Below are 22,244 nucleotides of genomic sequence, written 5' to 3' on the forward strand. Positions count from 1 at the left end.
TGGGAAAGTGGGACTGGAGGTGGTGTGTTTGAAATCCCATACAGTGCTGAAATCCTCCATCTCCTGGCTCACCAGCTGTCTGCCATTGTCTGAGAATAACTCATCAGGCACCCCAAGTCTTGCAAAAATGGACTTGAGTGCAATGCTGATGTGTTTGCTTGTGGTTCCACTCAGTTTGATGATCTTTGGGAACTTTGAAAAATAATCCACACACAGTAAGAACTCAGTATCATTGAAGTGAAACAAACCACACCTACTTTTTCCCATGCTCTTTCAGGAACTGGATGTGGCATAAGTGGCTCTTTGGGATTATTGTGTCTGTGTGTGTTACATACAGACACAATGAGCCACAACTTCCTCTATCTGCTTAGCCATACCTGGCCAGAACAGTAAATCTCGGGCTCTTTCCTTACATTTAACTATTCCCAAGTGTGATTCATGGACTTTTCTGAGCATTTCACTTCTCATTGTGGGTGGTACTACCAACCTTGAGTTCTTGAATATGAGTCCATCCTCATAAGACAGTTCTTCTCTAAAGGTCCAGTATTGCTCGATCTTGTCTGGAAATTGTCTCTGCTACCGCCTGTTCCAGCCCCTGCCTCTCGGCGCCCCCTCGATGCTCTTAGCTGAGTGTCCCGCGGGGTCCGAAGCGTTTACTTTGAAAAAATTAGAATAATGGAATAGGACTCCGGTTCTATTTTGTGGGTTTTTCTTCTGAACTGGGGCCATGATTAAGAGGGACGGCCGGGGGCATTCGTATTGTGCCGCTAGAGGTGAAATTCTTGGACCAGCGCAAAATGGACGAAAGCGAAAACATTCTTATCCATCTCTTCATCTATGAGTGTTTCTTTGTGTTCATTTAGACACGCTCTGCTTAGTGCATCTGCAACATGCATCTCCTTTCCTGGTTTGTATTTAACCTCCAGACTGTACTTTTGCAGCCTCATGAGCATTCATTGCAGTCTAGCTGGAGCACTGAGGAGTGACTTTGAATCACTTCTAGTGGCTTATGATCACTTTCTTTTTATTTATTTTATTTTATTTTTTTTAACTTGTCCTGTCCAACAGCTAGGCAGGCAGATGAGAGCTGAGGGCCTCTTGTGTTGGACATATTTTACTTTAACAAGAGGGGTTATTAATCTTCTGACAAACCAAAGGTATGACTGAATAAACCCCTTTTGGAATGGAGGCCAAACTTTATTAATTTCAACCATGTTTGAAAATCTTTGGTGTTGGACCGGACGGAAAAGGAAAGAAGGGAAGATGATATATATATATATATATATATATATATATATATATATATATATATATATATATATATATATATATATATATATATATATAACTTATCCAATTTTGCCGCCTTAAATGAATTACTTCTATTGGTAACAAGTAATTGAGTTAAATGTATTCAACCTTATTTCTTAAGGTCCGTACACACTGGGACGAATTTCGCGCGATATTCGCCGACGTTTAACGCCTCGTGACTAAACAAAGGGCACCAATGTGAGTGTGCACACCGACGCGAAAAAACGCCACGCGTCAAAGTGTCACTTTTTAAAAAACAACTCGGGTTCCTTTTTTTGGTTTGACGCGCTGCGTCAAAAACTATACGTTTTGCACACGTGTCTGGAGCTTCTGAAGTTACAGTAGAAACACAACTTGGGGGCGCTCAAACACAAAACTGCCTTTCTGAGCACACATACCAGCAAAGAAGATAGACGCCAAGTAGCGTCTACACTGCCGCAAAGAAATAAGGACGGACATTCTAAAATATCCCCGAAAACGCTCATGATACATTTTCAGCTCTTGTACCAGTCGATAAAACTCCCCATGTTCTTCTCTTCTCGTAACTATGGGATGTACCCAAAATCTGCGTCTTTTCCGCTGTCTTTCATCATTCAACAGAAAAATAATTTCTTCATCTCTGGAACTGGAGCTAGAGCTACTGGTGCTGGAAATATTCATGTTTTCTTTGTATGATTCTGACAAGCACGTAAATACTTGCTCTCTTCTTCTGAGTGAAAAGCGACTTTAAGAAGCATAAAGTTGCGCAGGGCCACCTTGTGTACAAGAGTATTTCTGTTTTACATTAAGAGCCATCTAATGTCAGGGAATGAAATTGCATGTTCACTCGGCTCATCGTCAGCGAAAATCGCTTGGGTGTGAACACAAGAAACGTAGCGAAAAACGCTGGCGAATAACGCCTGGCGAATATTCGTCCCGGTGTGTACGGGCCTTTACGTTTATAAAACTCAATAATTATTTATACAACTCAGATTCACATATTTATCTAACTAAATGTCATATTACTCCAATTCAATTAATCTTTTTTCCATCTTAATTTATTATATTTCTTAACCTCTCATATGTCTAAGTTTTAGCCGGCAGATATTCTCATTTTTATGACAACAAAAAGGACGGGAAAATAATGCACGGAGTGCAAAAAAGCATTGAAGAATTTACCATCATTGTCATTACAGCATTAGATGGTAGGGGTGCTATATAAACTCATCATCCTCTCCTTCACTCTCACTCATGGTGCAGAGACGTAAGCACAGTAGGACAAAATAACTCAGCAAAATACAGTAAAACAGCAAAACAACTAAAAACATTTGGTCAAAAACCCACACTTAAACCCAAATCTGTCCAGACAGGCAAAGGGAATGATATCCCACAATTCCTTGCGGTGCCGATCTAACAGCAGCACCAAAGTTACACCTACTTAATTGAATTAATTTGAATGAAAGTAAAATAACTGTCTGACAACTATGTGCTATTTTAAAGCTGACTGAACAAAAAACTGATTTATCTTAACTGAAGCAAATAATGAAGTTAGATCTAAGTAAAAAGTTTCTCTTTCCAGCATCCATATGTGGTCTTATCAGCCTCTCACGGTGGAAAAAGTATTATCTGAGCTTTTTCATCCACTAAGTCATCTTCAAATGGACACGCCATGCTGCTTCACCTCTCTGAAAACAAACTAACCTTCAACTAAACCTGCTCCAGACCAGGCTATGTTCAGAGCATGAGTTGCTATGGCAACTTGACATACTCTGAAACATACCTCCATTTCTGGAACTGAAAGCTGAGGTTATCAACTTTCTTAGCCTCAAACTTACCGTGGGAGCTAGCAGAACCTGCTTTCTGGAATACCCCCCTGAAGGTTTCAGCACCACCATCCGGACAGCTCCCACTGCATGTTCTCCTTTAAACCCAGCCGGGCTCCAACCAAGAGTTTGGGAAGAAATCAGGAGAAACTGGAGAACGGAGGAGGAGATCTAAGGATCTCTGCAGAGAGAAGGTGTGGAGAAAAGACAGACGTGCAATGTAGCCAGTTCTCTGACCGAGTCCTCATGAGAGACACGCTACATGTGTCAAGCAGGACAGACGTGGGATTAAAGGGGAGGAGGAGATCTGAGGATCTCTGCAGACAGATTACCAGGTTGAGTTAGTGTCTGTGGTCTTCTGATCTATGTCAATATTATTTTTATTCTCTTTCTGGTTTTCATGCTGGGATGGGGCGGGGGAGGGTGGGTGGTTTGTTCATTATCTTAATTTTGAATCATCTACAGACAAATGGTTCAAAGTATCTCTCAGCTGGATCATTTATCAATATGTTCATAAAATAAAAAGAAGTACAAGGATCAGTAGATTCTGCACACATACTGCAGATTAGCCCCCCTGTCCTCCCCCCTCCTTGGTTCTCCTCTCTGGGAAAACTTTTCGTACTACTACTTATATATTGTTTTACATTTTTTGTCTTTAATTGTGTTTAATGTTTTGTTTTTTAATTGCTTTTTCTGTGGGATGTCCATCCAACAAGCCGGCATTTATCCTGACTTGGGACATGTGAGCACTGAGTGGTTCCACATGTGGTAGCATTAAAACACGCAAGAACCTCAAATATTCCAAATACCATCAAAGTACTTTATCTACTTTATTTATGCTGTTTTTATTTGTTTTAGGAATTATTGTATTATTATTTAAAATTATCAATAAAGTTTATTCATCCATCCATCCATCCATCAATCCATCCATCAATCCATCCATCATCCATCCATCAACATTTAGTTGGAGGGTCTCTCTGGACAACGTCCCACGTACCTGTCATCCGTGGATCCACAGCATTCAGAGGACATCCTCCTCTGATGGACGTCCTCCTCTGATGGACGTCCTCCTCTGACGGACGTCCTCCTCTGATTGACGTCCTCCTCTGATGGACGTCCTCCTCTGACGGACGTCCTCCTCTGATGGACGTCCTCTGCTGTGGAGCTCCAGTCTTTTGCAGGAGGTGCAGCCATGAAGTCCCCCACCAGGCCGTCCCAGATGGCAGCGACCCCCTCAGGGATGAAGCTGCTGGCCGTGGTCCTGAAGGAGTCTCCCACCTGGAGAAATACAAGTTCTAAACATGAGTTGACATTAGTTAGTAGAACTGGTACTTTGAAAGGAGGAAAATGGCAGGAAAGGTGTCTGAAGTTCCAGAAAAAGTAAACCAGTTTTTAAAGTGAAATGTATTTTATTTAGATCCATTGGCCTCTGTGAATGAATGAGTCATAATAAGTAATTAGGTACCATGTTGGTATTTTTCCAACTGAGATGAACAAACCCAGAAACAAAGCCACAGATAACCAGCTGACCAGAAGTTATTTGGCTTTAATGTTACGGTTCGGCTCACTTGAGATCAGACTGTGGTCCCCAAACCAAAATGAGTTCAAACCCCTGCTTTACGCAGTTCATGGTATCACCTCACGGGCTCCTCTGGAAGCTCAGTTACAGTCAGACAGAGACCAGAGATGAAGGATGAAGAGCGAGGAGGAAGAGGAGGAAGAAATCTTCCTCTTTGGTCTTTAAATGTCCATTTTTTGTCCATTTCTGTTGACCAATCAGATGTCTTTAAATCCCAGCGCCTGATGATGGCGACCACCAGAACCTCAGCTGTGTTCAGACTTGGGTTGTTCCTCCACCTCATCGGCTGCAGTTCCTGCGTCCATGGAGTCCCTGGATCAGTTGGGATCGGTTACTTGGTTCTGATACATGGACTGTTCTGGTCATGTGATTTTCCTTAAAGTGATAAGATGACCAACACAGGGATCTGCTGTCTCTGCTCGGCACATGCCAAGGTTTCAACATCGTCAGATAACTGGAAACCCCAAAGTCTAAATGGGAAACACCTCTAACCTAACCTCTGATGAACATCTAGAAACCACCTCTGTTGCTAAATCTGACATGACTGTCAGTCTGAACATGATTCTTCATTTCTAACAGTCAGGCTGAAGAGAGGAAACCTGAAGGAAACAGTTTTTCTGAGAAACTTTTCTCCTGAATGTGGAACTTCTTCCTCATCTTCACTTCCCTTTTTCTGATCTGCATCAGTCCCTGCAGACGTTTCCTGTCCGTCTGCTCTCTATAAAGAGCCTGTGAGATCTTCAGAGACTGAAGACCTTCAGCAGCTGACGCCTCAGAGGTCCTCCTGCCTGAACCAGCGTGGGTCCAGCATCCCGTTCTGAAGCTCCTGAAGAACCAGAGACTGTGGGTGAGACCATCAGCCATCAGTTCACTCTCCAGAAAGTCTGGAGTTCCTTTCAGACCTTTCAGTTTGAGGGACTTTGAAAGTGTCCTTAGAAAACTGCTTTATCTGCTGGTTCCTTCTTCTGAACGGAGACAGACAGACGTTTAGAACAGAAGGTCCTGGTCCTTCTTTGGGGATGAAACAGGGAATTCCAGGAATGTCATGGTTTCTGCAGAAACGCCATCCATCACTGTGATCCTGGTCCCATTAGGATCTCTAGACGTGTTGGTTTCTGCTAAAAGCTTTCTGGAAGAAAGTGTTGAGGATCTGCAGCTGCTTTGGTAGAAAAGCTGAAAAACCAACAGATGTTGTTGTTTCTGCTTCCAGGTGACCATGAAGATCCTGCTGAGCTGTTTGCTGATCCTCATGCTCTTTGCTGGCTCATCTCTGGCTACATACGAAAGTTTTTGCAGGAAGCACATAGACAAAGACATGACAGACATGGTAACAATGGTAAACAACAAATGTGACTCAGTGATAAAAGACAAGAACATTTACGACAACAACAACTGTAAAAGAATCAACACTTTCATTGCCTCTGACCTGGCTGAAGTCGTAAAAATCTGTACAAGTGAGGGAACCCTAAACAGTCAAAGTCAAATGATGGAGAGCAAGAAAATGTTCACACTCATCAACTGCAAACTGAAGGACAACGATGCCAAGAAACCCAACTGCCAATATGAAGGCATTCTCCTGACTAACAGGAAGCTGTTGGTCCAGTGTGACAACAACAACCGACCTGTTCACTTTGGTGGTTACATAGCAGAGCCTGGTTTCTGATGTCTGTATTCCTGAGGCGACAGTGAAATGTCCTGCTGACCTTCTCTGAATCCCACTGAACATCTGGCTTTACTGCAGCAGAGCCGCTTATCTAGATCAGCTGATCCTGTTCTGTGCTGCTCACAGTTTGCATTCCTGTACTCTGCTTGCTCCAACTCCAAACAAAGAGGAGTTCTGCTTTCATCAATAAAAGTATCAAGTTGACTCACAAGGACTCAGTTATTGACCCACATTTGGAATCCTTATCAGTTCAGAACTAGGACTTCTGTAGAGCCAGTATCTCTGGTCCCAATGATGGATCAATAAACCTGCAGGAATGAGTCTAAACCTTTAAACTCTGCAGAAAGCTGTGGAGGCTTAGAATGACCTCACTTCCACTAACAGATTACAATCCTGTCATTTCTAGTGGAAACTTTCCTTTTCTGATGGAAACATGTTTGACTTCCACCAACAGAAAGAAATGTCCTTCAAATGTTTCAGAAACGTATTCCCACTCTTTGCTCATTTATGTCCATAAATGTCCATTTTCTAACTAAATCCCACATTTTTCTTTATTTTGTGGATGTCAGACTAAATGTAGAAAAACAAAAAGCTCTAAAGTCCATGAATTTGTTCTCAACATCAAACTGTTTCAATGTTAAATCTGTGATGTTTGATGTGGTTTTAAATCCTCATTGTGTGTTGTTTTCATTCCATTTATATTTTACATTTATATTTACATTAATATTTATCATTTATCATTCATATTTAGATTTAGATATAGCCTCTAAATGTACATGTCCTCAAGTCACAGATAATTCTTTTTTTGGTGATAAATATAGACAAATTGTGGTATAAATGCAGCACATATGGAAGGAAATGTCTAAATGTGGTGAAACTGAGACATAAATTTCATGAGGTTAATTTTTACATTCGGCGCCCCATAAACATCAATGTTCCATACCTGATGCATTAGAGTTTCAGAAAGGGCGCCCTCTGCTGGCAGACTGCAGAGCTGCAGCTGCTGGATGTTCAGCTCCACGGAAATACCCGATCTTCTCCGAATGTGGCCGATCCGGTCTGTGACGTCACGAGACTTTGGTTTGGCTTCTGGTCTTGAAGGAAAACTTGAACTGAGTCAATGTTCTCTCTGACAAGAATGTCTGATGGTTCCTCATTTATTGTCCTCACCTGAAGAAACAAGCGCGTGTCACCCGGAAATTCCAGCACACCTGCATTCCCACAATCCTTTGCGAACAATTGTTTTACAACTTTATTGTACAAAATGGAATTACATTCCAAAACACAATTTTACAAAATAAACTTCAGATATTCCAGGGGAGCAGACATATAACATGCATTTTCCATAAAAACATTCAGGTTTCTACAACTTTCATATAAACATACAGCTTTCTGATTAAGACTCTTGGAGATGTTACTGATATACATTTATATTTGTTTGATTAACACAGGAGAAATAAATAGAAGATGAAGAATATTTACATTTATGAATATAAAATTTAACAAAAATAATAAAATTTATTGAGTTTTTTATTCGAGTTCAAGTTTTTATTATGAAAGCCAAAAATGATATATTCAAACTTTAGAGTAAAGTTGGGGTGAATATGATGTCTAATAAATTGTAAAAACTTTTTCTAAAAAATTCTAATTTCAGTAGAATTCCAAAAAAGATGGTTGATTGTTTCTGGATATTCTCTGCAAAAAGTACAGTTAGGATCAATTATTTTAATGTATTTTAGCATGAATTGATTGGGGGGGGGTAAATTTAGTGAATTGTTTTTCAAAGAAACTTCTTTCATTTTATTATCTATCATAAATGTTTGGGTCACACTCCAGCCTTTCCTCCAGAAACTGTCAGGAACAAAACGTCTCCAGTAGGTTTTAGTACAGAAATGACATCCTTTGAAACAACACACATGTTTATTTGTTGTTATTCTTGTGGGTGGGGGGTGGAAACTGGCCCTGAAGGAGGAAATGAGAGGAAGAACACAAATGAGGTCAGTTTCCAAAGGGAGCAGGGGGGAGAAGATGGGAGGAGTGAAGGAGGGAAGGGATGAAGGTGGAGATAGAGGGAGGTGTGTTGGAAAAGTTTATACCCCCCCCCCCAACCCAGATACATCTTGGTTTATTCTAAAAGCCAAATCTGCTCTTATTCTCTTACCTTTTTTCCCTTTGTTTAGCCTGTGTCTTCCTCTCTCTTCCTCCCCCCCAGAGGGGCAGGGGCCTGTTTCAGAAAGGAGGTTCAACCAACTTTGAGGTTGAACATGAACTCTGAGTTGGTCAATCGGGAGATTAACAACTCTGAGTTTTCTGTTTCAGAGAAGCTGATCAGAGTTAGATCAATCAACTCTGAGTGGACTGATTCTGAGGTGAGCGTGAGCACCGCGTCTATAAGAAGCCATTATCAATGGAGCGCAGATATCACGAGTCACCATGGCAATCGTGAAAAAAAGAGGTCTGCGTATTTTTCTCCAGCTGAACTTGACGTGCTGCTGCAGAGTTACAGTGAATATGAGCACATATTCCAGAAGAAAAGCAACACCGCTGCATCTGCAAAACAGAGACAGTTAGCGTGGAAAACATAGCTGCTCAAGTTAATGCGTAAGTTTGCATTTAAGTCATTGTTATAAAATATTGGCTGTAGTAGTAGGTTTAGGGGATGTCATCTGGACTTGGTTTTATAGTTGGAAGACGTTTCGCCTCTTATCCAAGAGGCTTTGTCAATTCTGAATTAGCTGGTCTAAGGCCGCCTTTACACTGCATGGTTCAAGTGACCCAATTCCGATTTTTTTCCTCTCACGTGGCACAGATCGGATATGATTGGTGAAAGTGTAAGCAGGACAAAAGCGCATGGATTCCGTTTTTCTCAGATCGGATACAGGCCTCTCTCATATGTGGAAATAAATCGGAAACAAATCGGATACCTGCATTTGCGTGTGCCATGTAAGCAGACAAATCGGATATTCCCCAGTAAATGCCAGTCGTACGTCAGTGACGGCAACTCAGGAGACACCAACTGGGATCACATGACTTATTAAGGTGCTTTTGTGCTGATTTTGCTGTCAGCGTGTTACCTTTCAGCCTCAGGCTTCAGACCGTTGTTGGAAACCGCTGTTATGTCCGGTCCGGTCCGGTCCCGGTCCGGACGCAAACGGTAACTAATGAAGCGGGACACCGTTGCTATGGAAAAGCAGGCTAGAAGCCGTTTATTTCTTTGGGGGGCGTGTATGATGGGGACCATGTGTGTGTGTGTAAGGAGAGAGCCCCCCTCTGTCCTGTGAGCGCGGAGCGGGGGACTGTCAGAGAACCGTAAATTAAAAATAAGGTGTCTCCCCCAAAGGTTTTGGAGTCTTTGGGTGAGGCTGAGGGTTCAGAACGGAAAAGAGAACCCTGAGGAAATCTCCCGTGTGTTTCTGACTACGGTCAGAAAAGAGAAGTCATCGCGCAGGAAAGTTTCAACACTTGGAACAAACTGTTCAGACAGCACAACGTCTGCAAACACTTCCTCATTCAAAACTCAGAGAGAGCACATAAGACGGCCCACCAGCTCTCATTTTTACTCCCCCATGCATCCCCTCAGAAGCGCCCAAGGCAACGCCTCCTTCCGTCGCTGCGTTGCCTCCATGACAACCGCAATCACAAAATTCCGAAAAAGGTCCGCGGAGGGCGGAAATACTGCTACGTAGTCCTCAGAACGTCTACGTTTGATAGTTTCAGCATTGTATAGTGGAAATGCAAAAATCAGATACGGGTCACTTTTAAAAGATGATGTAAGCGGGTCGTCAAAAAAATCGGATATAGTCAGAAAATCGGATATGAGCATCAAGATCTGCAGTGTAAAGCCGGCCTAAGAGCTGGTATATATGCGCTCATGGGGGAGGAGTCAGACCTGAAACTGGAGGTGTTGTCCACTTAGCCTACATGGTTTCAGGTCGTTCATAGTCCTTTGTCCTCAGCTGGGGGTTGGGGAGTCAGTGACTCCCTCTCCAAATTGGTCGTCTCTTTCAGCGGTTAACGACTCAGGTGGAACTGGTTTGGTTTGTTTAGGTTTCAGAACACTGCTGTAGATGGATGGAAGAATAAACCTGAGACCACCATTCTTATTAAGAGAAGGTTTATCCTTCTTGACAAAGATGGCTTCTTTCACTCCTCGCTCAAACCATCCTTTCTCTCTGGCTAGAATTCGGACTTCACTGTCCTCGAAAGAGTGGTTTGTGGCCTTCAGGTGGAGATGCACTGCAGACTCAGGTCCACTTTGGTTGGCTCTGCCATGTTGACATCCCCTAAACCTACTACAATGGAACCAACCTGGATGAATGAGAGTCTTCATAGACAAATATTGGCTGTAATAACTTTCTAAATAGCGTAAGGTGTGAAATAAAAAATGGTGATATTTAGGAGTACTTTTGAAGTGTTATTCCTGGTGTAAATGCATGAAATGCTGCATAGTGTACAGAACCAATCTGGGGGAAAATGCATTTAACGTTGATAATGTTTAGAGGACTTTTTTGTTAACCTTCCCCTCTTGCAAACGTTGGTCAGTTTAATATTAATACATGCAATTGTGTTTTTAAAAGTGAACTTTTGTCTACCCTTGTATTGATCAAGTGGTATAGGTTTATATGGGATTAAGAAAGTAAGCAGTACTAGCAAATTGTGTTTCCAAAAAGTAATTGTTACATTAATCTAATTCAATGTCCCTGATTTCATTTTCATGTAGATGCAATCCTGCAGGAATTAAAAGAACATGGCAGCAGCTAAAAATGAAGTATAAAAACATAATTCAATCAGGTCAAATGTGAGCATGTCATGGATGTAGGCTTTGTTGACAATATTTGACATATGAAACATCTACATAGCAATACATACCTAATGTTGTTTTCATTGTATAAATGTAATTGACTGCAACGAAAAACGGTAACGCTCAAACAAAAACGTATGGGGAAATGACAAAAAATCGAGTCTAGGTCTCAAAATCCTCGTACGAGGTAAATATAATTCTCTAGGAATTAATGCAGCCTCCTCGTCTATTGGGTCCTCCAAAAAAGAACAAGCCATTCTTGTCACTTAGACCGTCTCTGTGTGACGGAAATGTGGGCAATGAAGGTTAAAGCGAAAAATACCGCTTCGTCTTTAAAAAGGGGAGGGGACCGGCAGAAACTTAGAGTTTAGAGAATAAAACCTGCTCCAGACCAGGTTAGGTTCACAGCATAAGTAACCATGGACACTGACTCCGAGTAGAAGTTACCTCTCTTTCAGAAACGGGTTTGACTTACTCTGATTACTCTGGTTTAACAAACCTCCCATTCTGAAACGGAAAACCCAGGGTTTCCCTGATTTCAGGGTTAACGCACTCAGAGTTTACACTTAACCTCCTTTCTGAAACAGGCCCCTGAAATGCTCAGCTTAATAGTTGCTGCAGAAGATGCAGACATTGACGACTCAGTTTTTGCCAGTTTAGAGCAATTGAGCACCGGGTTCGCGTGGACCGCACCATGGAGGAGGAGCTTTCTTTATGCACCGGTCGTCCACGTCTTGAAGTTCCCGTGGAAACCCTCAGGAGTCTCGTTCTCTGTGGAATGACCACTAAAGCTACTGCTAGCATGTTAGCCGTGTCTGAAAGCACTGTTGGGAGGAGAATGCTGGAAGAAGCCTTAAAGTGAGTTCACAATTATTTAATTGTTTTCTACTTAAAGAAACATTTAAAGTTTTAGTCCAGGAAATGCATCTTTCATTTATAGTTTTACATTAGCCTGAATCTGATTAGTTATTTGCCTTTGAGCTGTGTTGAGTTTTCTTATAATCAAATGATGTACAAATGTGCATGCAGTCTGTGCTTCTGATTTCCTATTGAATTCTATGTATTCATGATCCTTTTTGATTTTCTATTTTACTTTTTCAGTTGCCGATACGAGTAAGAATTGAATGTAGGGTCAAATTAAATGACCAAAACTAGTAAACATTACACATGTAGTATAGCATCTCACTCTGACATACTATACATCTTTGAGAAATTAAAATTTGCTTACTACTTGTTTTTCCCAACAGGAATATTTTATTGAAATTTCTCCATTATCTTTTTTCAGTCATGGCAGATTTTTTGTTAGTTGCATCGTTTGCATGAAGATGCTTTAAGAAGCAATATAAAAAAATTGTTGTCAGTACAGGGTAGGATGTTGCTTGATATTTGTGTTTGATGAAATATATTTTTGAATGTTTATTTCTCTATCAATCTGTAACAAAGTGGTGTCATGTGAAGGAAATCTGACAGGTATTCATCAGTTGGTGATGATGAATTGGATGCCATAGTGTTGGAGATTCAGCATAGTTACCCCAATGCTGGCTGCAGGATAATGATGGGACATCTCCAATCCAGAGGCATACACGTTCAAAGTAAGGTTGGACATCCAAACAGTACCAGTTATAAAAGTATCTCTTTCCCTGTTAAACTAGTTTAGTGATGGATAATCCTGGTGTCATGGTTAGCAGGCAGAGACTGACTCAATTGCTAGAACCCGGAAGGACACAAGGCAAGCAGTGAGGTACGAGGAACAGGTTTTAATGAGGCTGCGAGGATGAAGCTGAGTCCCAGGTTTCCTGTGGTAGGCAGCGGAGATGGTTGGAGGGTCTTGGCGGCGTCAACCGTTGAAACCAGAGGAGCGACAGGAACGTGGACAGCGAGGCGTGAGCAACCACCAGAAAAGGTCCGAGCGAAGATGGGATCCTGAGACGAGGTAAGACAGACGGGGTTAGCATGGAACAAGGCAAACATGAAACTAGAATTTTACGAGGCCAGGAGATGCACCGAGGAAGTACAACGAACTAGCGTTGATTGCAGGTCCGTGGTCTCCTTAAGAACCTGCGGCCCGATGAGGATGAGGAGGTGCAGCTGGAGGCATCAGGTGTAGCTGATGGGGGGGAGGAGTCAGCCGGGGGCACCGTGACACCTGGTCCTCATTGACCACCATCTTGCATGTTCATATCTTTCCTGCTCCAACAAAGTGTTCCAATGTTTGAATTATCTCTTCAGCATGTTCTCAAGTGCTAAAGAAGCCCGTTAATCACCCACTGAAATAAATCATTTGTGTTAGAGCAGAGAAAAATATTTTGCAACTGTCATTTTCATGTTTCTGAGGAGCCTGATGAGCTAAATCAGGTGTGTTAGTTACACAGAACATGCAGGTAAGTGTGGCCTGAGGATCAGAGTTGTGTAATTCTGATCTTGGCAGTAGTAATAACTTCCTAAATTGTCTCACCAGGATCTCGACTGGCAGATCCACTCAGACGTGTCAATCCAGAGGGAGTCATGATGAGAAGACTGTCCATTCAGATTGCAAGGCGCCGTCAGTACAATGTGCCAGCACCAAATCACCTCTGGCATATAGATGGAAATCACGAGATAATCCGGTCATTATTTTGTTTTACGACTTCAAATACATCTTAAAAATTAATTTCAATTTTATGTAAATATGTCAAATTTTAAGCACATATCTGGTTTTGACTTGGTTGACAGAATGTCATTTTTTAACAAGACTGACAGATATGACAGTTAAGTTTGTCCTGTAAACTGTACAGGGTTAGGTTTTTCTGCGACGAGGAAAACAAAGACTTATCTATTTCTCTGCAAGTTTCATTGGAGTGGGTGTTTAAGATATTACCCACACTTATTTCACATGTGTGTCTCAAAGCTAAAAGGGGGGGGGTTTAAAATACTTTAGCCTAGTCTCCTGACCCTAACCCTTCCTCTGGGTCTAGGGCCATCCTGACCCCAACCTTATTCAATATAGGTGCGGCAAAGTAAAAAGTTCAGCACTAGCCATACATATTTGGAAAATTACCTGAAAAATAAATAAATATTCTTAACTATGGTAAGATGACAATGTTTCCCCTTTTCCTTTAACCAGATGGAGAGTAGTCGTCCATGGTGGAATAGATGGTTTTTCAAGGTTGCTTGTCTACCTTAATGCTTCTACAAACACCAAAGCCACAACTGTTTTCAATGGGCTTTTGGCAGCAGTCAGCCAATATGGAGTACCATCACGAGTCAGGTCAATGTTACAAAATCACTTCTAAAACCTAATCTTTGGACTTTTCAGTACTGTTCTCCACCTCTTCCCTCAGGTCAGACAAAGGAGGTGAAAATGTGAAGGTAGCTCATTTCATGGTCCAGACAATGGGGCAGAACAGGAATTCTCCCATTACTGGCAGAAGTGTGCACAATCAGCGCTATGGGCAACTGAAAGCACACAAAACTGCACTCTTGGAACACAAACCTCTCCATGCACTGCAGAATACTTCCAGAAAATTCTTGGATCTGGACCACTCCAAAAATCGAATCATTTCTTCCTTGACCCATTTCACACACATTCTAAAGATTTTATGAAAAGAAATTTAACTTTGAGTTTTGTTGCTAACAGATGGCCAATTCCTGGTAAAAACATCGCCCCATTGGCGGTTGAAATAACCAACTTGTATTAGTACAAGTAATGCCAGTCAGATATTTTTGGTCATTTTATAGGCTTGTTTAAAATTAAAAATGGTTACTAACTTAAATTCACTGACATCCCTTTCTGACCTTCCCAATAATTGATACACAAGGATGTTTTTAAACTGATCTTCCATTTCTTTCCAGAATTGAACGTCTTTGGAGGGGTGTGTCTGAAAATGTCCTGGACCTTTTCTACACAATCTTTACTGAGCTGGAGATTCAGGGACTGCCCAATCCTGGTGAAGAAATTGACCTTTATGCACTGCACAGATGCTTTCTTCTTCACATTCAACAGCATCTTCATGCATTTGCTCAAGCTTGGAACCATCATGGACTGAGAACGGCAAACAACCGCTGAAACTCTGGCTACAGCATAGAAGAGAGGGGCACGACTTTTCACAGCTGTGTTTTATTTTCATGAAACCTTTTTCTCATGACAGCAAATGAATTAGCTGATGTTGGCTTTTTTGTGGCAAAGCATATTTTATGTTATATACTTTAGTTTTTTATTTTTACAAAGAATAGTTCATAAATAAATTCTAGTTTGGAACTGCTGTGTAAATCAACAGGAAGTGGGAGCTTGTTTTGTAGCATCAAGTCATAACAGTTTGTCCCTCTGACAAAATTGATTTCCTCAAGAAGATGCAGCAACATGCTAGGGGGGGCCTGATGAGATTTTTTTTACCCCGATCAGTGATTGGGTATCTGCTTACTCTGAGTTCTTATCTGATTTTTTTTTAACAGATTTTAAAAATAAATTACGGTAATTCTATAAGCAGATGCAGATTAACCTCAATTAGTATTCTTAAATAATTCTTTTATCATTTTACACTTAAACTTTTTTAAAGTACCAGTAGTTTTAACCATAAAATAAGAATAGTGCAACTGTCAAAAAAAAAAAATAACTAGCTAATTAACTAATAAAATGAGGGGATAATTAGTCATGTGAGAAAGTTTGGTTACTTACTTTTAGGATTGAACATTTTGATTAGATGTGGTTCATATCCCCATTAAAAATTCTTACAACTAAATGATTTTCTTTTAATAAGTTGTAACATAAATGAGTATTCACAATTAGCTCACATTACTCGTTTTGGTTATTCTTTTTAGATTATGGGAATCATTTTTTGACCTCTAAAGGTCTGGCGTTTACTTAAATTAGCATCACATTTTAGGTTTTAGTACCACATTATTTAATTCTGCTTAACTGGAGCTCAGTCAAAGAGAAATAAAAAAGGCATATCAAACAATAGCAAGTGCCTTAAGGGGTTAAACCAACTTTTCCCTTCCCTTCCTACTTTCCAGTTTTTATTCATTAAAAAGGGAAAAATGCCTTTGTAGGTCGTTGTTTCCATTAAGACAAACAAATGCACACTTTGTCAGTTTAAAGCATTTTTAAGGAGTTTTTGATCCCCAAAGTCTGAATCTGTCAACATTGCTAACTTTCTATTTTTTTTGCGCCGTATTTTTCAGCAATACAATATTGTGATCTGTTTATGATATGCAGACTTCAAGTAGAGAATTTATCTGGAATAATAAAGATAAAACATAAAGCATTCATAAAAATAAATGAAATGATCCCTATTGGTGTACAAAATCCAAGTTAGATCGACTCTCCAAATATGTGATCAGGCCCATTTCTGATCACGATTTGACTGGGACCCCCTTAAAAACAGGCAGCAGATTGCAAAACAGAAAAATACAGTTCTTCCGCTTAGGTTTTATCATGTGTCATATTTCAGGTGAATGAGGACTATGGCGTGGACTGGACAGGACCATATAATCACCGTCCATCCACTGAGGTCCCTGTTCCTGAGATCCAGCTTCCACATACATTGACTGAACAAGAACTGTCAGCATTGCCAAATACCAATGTTCCTCTAGCTCAGTCTTTACTTGGAAACTATTCATGCACTCAAAATGAGGTTTGAAAAACCTTTTATTTGTGACACAAGTACATGTTGAACCACTGCTGTCTGATATAATTCAGTTCTATCTTGAACTTTGATTAGTTGTAAATGTTATTTTATGTGTTTTAAAGTAAAGAAACAGAGTGTGACCAGAATTACTCCTTTTTAATACATTTTTCAAACATACAGTGATTATTGCATTTTTTTTCTGGAATTGACCAAAATTACTGCCTTAGGAAAAAAAACGAATTCAAATGTCATAACATTTCTCCCCTTCAATAGTTCTGTAATAACAAAATATGCACATAATCACACAATAGGCTCAGCTGATCACAATTAAGTTTGTCTTGTAGACTTGGGCATAATGGTGTATAAATAAAGAAAATGGGGAAAGTCATCATTTTAAGACCTTCAGATATTTGAAACCTAAACTCAAATTCTGTCGTATTTTTTTAAAACGTAAAACCTAAATATTTATCTGGAACTTAATGTGACTATATCAGAACAAACAAGCAAAACTGCATTGGAACTTAAATCAGACCAGAACATGGCAACACGCAGTATAACTTCAGAAGAACTTGTAGGTCGTAGTCCTCCTAAACCAGACCAAACCCGTGTCAGAGGAGGTGAGACACGCCTGCATGGCCACCAGAAATGACTCCTAGTTTTGGGAATGTGCAGGAATACGTAGAACCTCCAAACAGGTGGAGGACTTTGGGAAAGTTTGGTGGTTCTCCACTTCAACAGTTATTTCTCTGGGCAGTACTTCCCATCCAGTCCAGAATTTGAGAAGGGCTTTTTTGTTCACACGATGCTGCAACAGACAGTTAGCTTGATGCTAACGTAAAATGGAATTTGCCTTAATACGGCGAATGCTAATGCCTGGTCGACCTAAACATTGCTGACTGAGGTAACAGCTTTAAAGACTCAGGCATGGATTTTCCAAACTATTTTTAGGAAACCGTTTCTGGTCTATACCAAAGTTTTTTTCCCCAATCTTATGTAAAAAAGTATAATGCTATAGCGCCAGCTCCACCTAGTGGCCATACTGAAACGCCCCCCAAAACAGTTTAGATAATGAGCCGGTTTAGAAATTTTACAATGTTAATGATTTGCACATTTTTGTAGGAGCTTCTCCATTTTAGAAATTATGTAACACTGTATGATTTTAACAATCTCATTGGTTTATTATGTCACTAATTCATTTTACAGAGTGTGAACTGTATCAGATTAATATGAATATATGTAAAAATATATGAATTATGACTGTATTTCTATTCAAATATCTCTAAATTTGTAAACCATGTAAATTCAAAATTGAAAAGAATGGAGTGGATTGAACAACTGAAAAAACCTTGGCATCAAATAAAATTAATTCTGAAAATGATTGGTGATACCCAACCCCAATTTAAACATGTAGGATAATAATATGCCCATTTAACACCCCCACCCTGATTACTAATGGATTGTTTTAAGAGACTTACCATTTTCAATAAAAGAGCGCAGGTACCCTGCTACTCTGCACTGGTCTGTAAGTGAGCATTCATCATCGTCGTCATCATCATCATCATCATCATCATCATCATCATCATCATCATCATCATCATCAAGTTCCTTCCCAGGCCAAACTATCCTTTCAAGGATGGACTGCAAACAAAAGTATCTTGTTGAAACATGTTTGCCTTAAGCATTGTAACATTTGTTTGGATTTTACAGAGAGAAACATTCTTCCAATAATTGAATTGTGCATTTTTCTTAAATACTTGAGACAATGAGGACAGCTGGATTTGTTGTTTGGCTTCTGTGGGGATAAAGTAATAATCTTAATTCTGATCTAAAAGAGGTAGCACTTTACCTCACCGGACGGAGCAGTCTCTGAATCCCTGGTAAAAACAAGGGTATGATGTCTGGTCTTTCTGTCAGTGATGGCCCCCCCATGGTCTCCTGCAGCCCTTTCCTCAGCTGCTTGACTTGACGGCTTGTTCGTGTTCTGACCTGCAATGTTGAGAAGGAAACCAGAATCATGAAATTTGTAGTTCAGATTAGATCCTCTAAGGAAGGAGCTTTTTTCATCTTTCAAAAGCACTTTTTATTTGGAAAATGTTATTCACGTATTTCTATACGACTAGCACAAAACTGATGGAAGTTCATGTTGGTCACATGTAATACATGCAGCCAAGATGTGCATTGCTCACGTATTTTTTTATTTGGGCCCTAGGTCAAATGTTGTTGTTGGGCACATGTCTTTAAAGTTAAAGTACCATTATTTGTCACGCTCTTTGGTGTGTGAAGTGTGTTCTACGCATTTGATTGATTTGATTGGCTGCACGTATTTTGAAAATTAAGTGTAATTAGTCCCCTTTTTGGTTTTCCATTTTTGTTAATTTCACATTTAGGTCATAACAGCTGATAACTTACTGCATGGAATAAAAGACGTTCACACAGACACTTTGATTGGTTTGTGAGACACCTGGAAGGTCCCAGGACAGGGCCAGCTCAAGGACACTTGCTTTTTCCTGTTCTGTCAAATCAGCTGGAATACAAAGACAAAAACCTAAAAACCAGGAGGAAACGGTGAAGTGGAGGAATTACTAATTATTTTAAAGAGTCATTTATTTCTCAAGATCAAAAGGTAGAAAAGTACAAACCAGCTGAATGGTGGTACGGATATCAATATCAGGACAATCCTTAATTTGAACTGTCACTGTTTGGGCTGAGCCACCAAAAAGGACTAATTCCTGACAGACATGGTCCACCATGAAGGAATGCATGGCCCATCATTCTTCCTGGATTTAAAAAAAAATCAAAAACAAATTGTATTTAGAATAGAATAGAATGGCTTTATTGTCATTGTGCATAGTACAATGAGATTTAAGCATCACCATCAGTGCAGGAACAGCAGGGAAGGAAAAAAGTAATAAAAAACATCGTAATACAATAAAATCACACAAACAAACAGTATATACAAGTGTGCATATTTAGTACATTAATACAAAGTTAAAAAAAAACAAACCCTCAAAACTGCTGTTAATAATTTTGTACAGTAAATCTAGTATGTTGTAATTCATCAAAAATTAATCTAAACAGCAGCACTAAATTTGTTTCCCTGCAGAGACATGAATTGTGGAATACTATTGTCTCCTGTTGGTTTAATCCTGACAGTGGTTGAAAATCCCAGATTATCTACAGTTCCTGAAACACTCAGACCAGCCCGTCTGGCACCAATAATCTAGTCACGTTCAAAGTCACTTCAATCACCTTTCTTCTCCATTCTGACGGTCGGTTTGAACCACAACAGATTGTCTTTACCATTTCTACATTCCTAAATGTATTGAGTTGTTGCCATGTGATTAGCTGAGATTTGTGTTTACTAGCAGGTGGATAGGTATGCTTAATACCGAAATCACAGCTTTTTATTGGGGTTTTTTCTAACTACTTATGGCATTTGATTAAAATAAAAACCATTTCTGACCTGCCACCAAGAACATGTGACTCTCCAACAAGGTTTGGGAGGTGGATGGAGTCAGATGATCTGGTTCACCATCAAACAGTCTTGAAACATCTGTGTTCTCTGCACATAGTAAAGGTGAATTAGCATGTCAAGAAAATCTTAAACTATGATTTACTCTCTTAACTATTTATGCTGCAACAAAACCCCAAAATGAAGTATTCATATTTTAGACTACACTATTTTTGTGTTATAGTGAAATACATACATTTAGATTCTGATGTGACAGTAAAATACATCCCAAAGTTCAAATGAAAGCCAAACTGAATAAGGGACATTATTTTTGAGAAGAAGAATCTCTTCACCCCAACAGCAGCATCCCCTGGAGAAATAAAGATTAAATCAACAAAAAATTAAACAGATCTCCATCTACTTATTAGTTTTCATTTGTGTGACATTACCTTGCAGTTTGCAGCAGACAGGGCTGCCCACTCTACCTTTGTAAAAGGAGATGAGGGATCTCTCTTGATCCTCAGTCCTTTCCCTCAAATCCATTTGCAGGACAACTGCCTTCCTGGTCTCCTGCTGTGACAGTAGGTTGGACTTGTAGAGACTGGCAGCTTTGCTTCCATCTGGTTCACATTTTGTGAATTTTGCAGGAGTCCTGCAAAAAGAGAAAAGAAATGATCCTCTGATTATTACAAATGTGAATGTGAATAGTTTTTCAATGCAACTAGTTGATTTGGTGAATGAAAATACTGATAGATTCAATGTCTCTGACATTTTTTTATCATAAATTGTAGCTGCCCTGTTACTTGCCACTCAACTACTTAAAACTAACACATTAAGAAAGATATAAGCATTTGTACCCAATGTATTACTCACATGGTCCACAGGAATACTCTTCTGCAGAGGTCTTGTGTAAATTGTTGCCTGTCCAATTCCACATATGGGGCTGCAGATATATCTCACTGTATATCCAGTGTCTGGACATGGGATCAAGCCCAGGTTACGGCTTCTGGTTGAGCCAGAGATTAGCAGCAGTTCAAACCCTCCTGTGTCTTTCAGCTGAGGGAAGTTCTCCTCAATAGTTGATTTGAAAATGTGTGGATCATCATCCCTTGCTGCAAAATAAATGCATCCCCAAATAATAAAATAAGTCAAATATATTTATGTTGATAATTTCCAACCTAAGTTTAACAGCTAAACTACCAAAATAGCTTGAAAAGAAACCCGTCTCTCCCCAAGTCCAGCTGCGGTTAATTCAAACTTGGCTGTTTTGGATGGCACTGTGTCTGACATGTGATCACTCAAGCAGAAGAATGAGTGTGTGTCCGTGAAGCAGTAGGGTTTCTTCTTGGAAGATGGGGGGGTCAAAGATGACAATGATGTTGAGGAAGATCTTTGTCTGGATGGGGCGAATAGTCTTGGAACCTCAGCTTTAAAAGAAAGAAAGAACACTTAAAACTATGAACAACCTATAAAAACATTTTCATTTCAATCTTGGCTTTTTTCTAAATTGTTTTTATATATGTTTTTATTCATTTGTACATTATGCATTGATAATGTAGTCAGTCAGGAATTTGTTCTGCTCTGTGGCAGAGATTCTCTTTGAAAATCAATTCCCTAAGCTTAGAGTTTATGTTGAACTATAATCATCCTCTTTTTTGCATGATTGGCCAGTTTTCATAATCAATCACGAACATAATTTCTAAACACGTTGTCATTATCCCTTGTTCTATCCTAGGCACTTTACCATTGGTAGTGGGGTCATCTAGACCCACTAGACAGTTGGGTCATCTAGACCCACTAGACAGTGCGCTGAACCTTTTTTCTTCAATGATTTGTGATCTTCACTGGTGTCCATGGATTACATGAAATCTTTCCACCTTTATCCACCTTTGTCATGGTAGGGAGAACACGTCAATGGAAGGGGGGAGGGGGGTCATAGCACAAGGGTTAAAACAAGTAAACAAGAAAAATAGTTCCTCACCCTAAATCTCTGAGCTGTTAAACACTTTCATCTGCTCAGAAGATAAACAT

At 40.0% G+C, this 22,244-nt stretch overlaps 1 protein-coding gene and 1 long non-coding RNA gene across 2 annotated transcripts in view; both read left to right on the forward strand.

Moving 5' to 3' along the window:
* The window catches only part of LOC144982190 (NACHT, LRR and PYD domains-containing protein 12-like), a 298,037-nt gene that overhangs the window by 203,825 nt on the left and 71,968 nt on the right, over nucleotides 1–22,244 (forward strand). The gene's annotated exons all lie outside the window — the stretch shown is intronic.
* Nucleotides 12,878–15,434, forward strand: LOC144990037 (uncharacterized). Its single transcript, XR_013653969.1, has 4 exons — nucleotides 12,878–13,537; nucleotides 13,615–13,762; nucleotides 14,260–14,403; nucleotides 14,477–15,434. It is a non-coding gene; the product is annotated as an uncharacterized LOC144990037 (long non-coding RNA).

The sequence above is a fragment of the Oryzias latipes genome, chromosome 2 (assembly GCF_053564925.1).
Source record: "Oryzias latipes strain Hd-rR chromosome 2, Olatipes_Hd-rR_3.1".
NCBI classification, from domain to species: Eukaryota; Metazoa; Chordata; class Actinopteri; order Beloniformes; family Adrianichthyidae; genus Oryzias; species Oryzias latipes.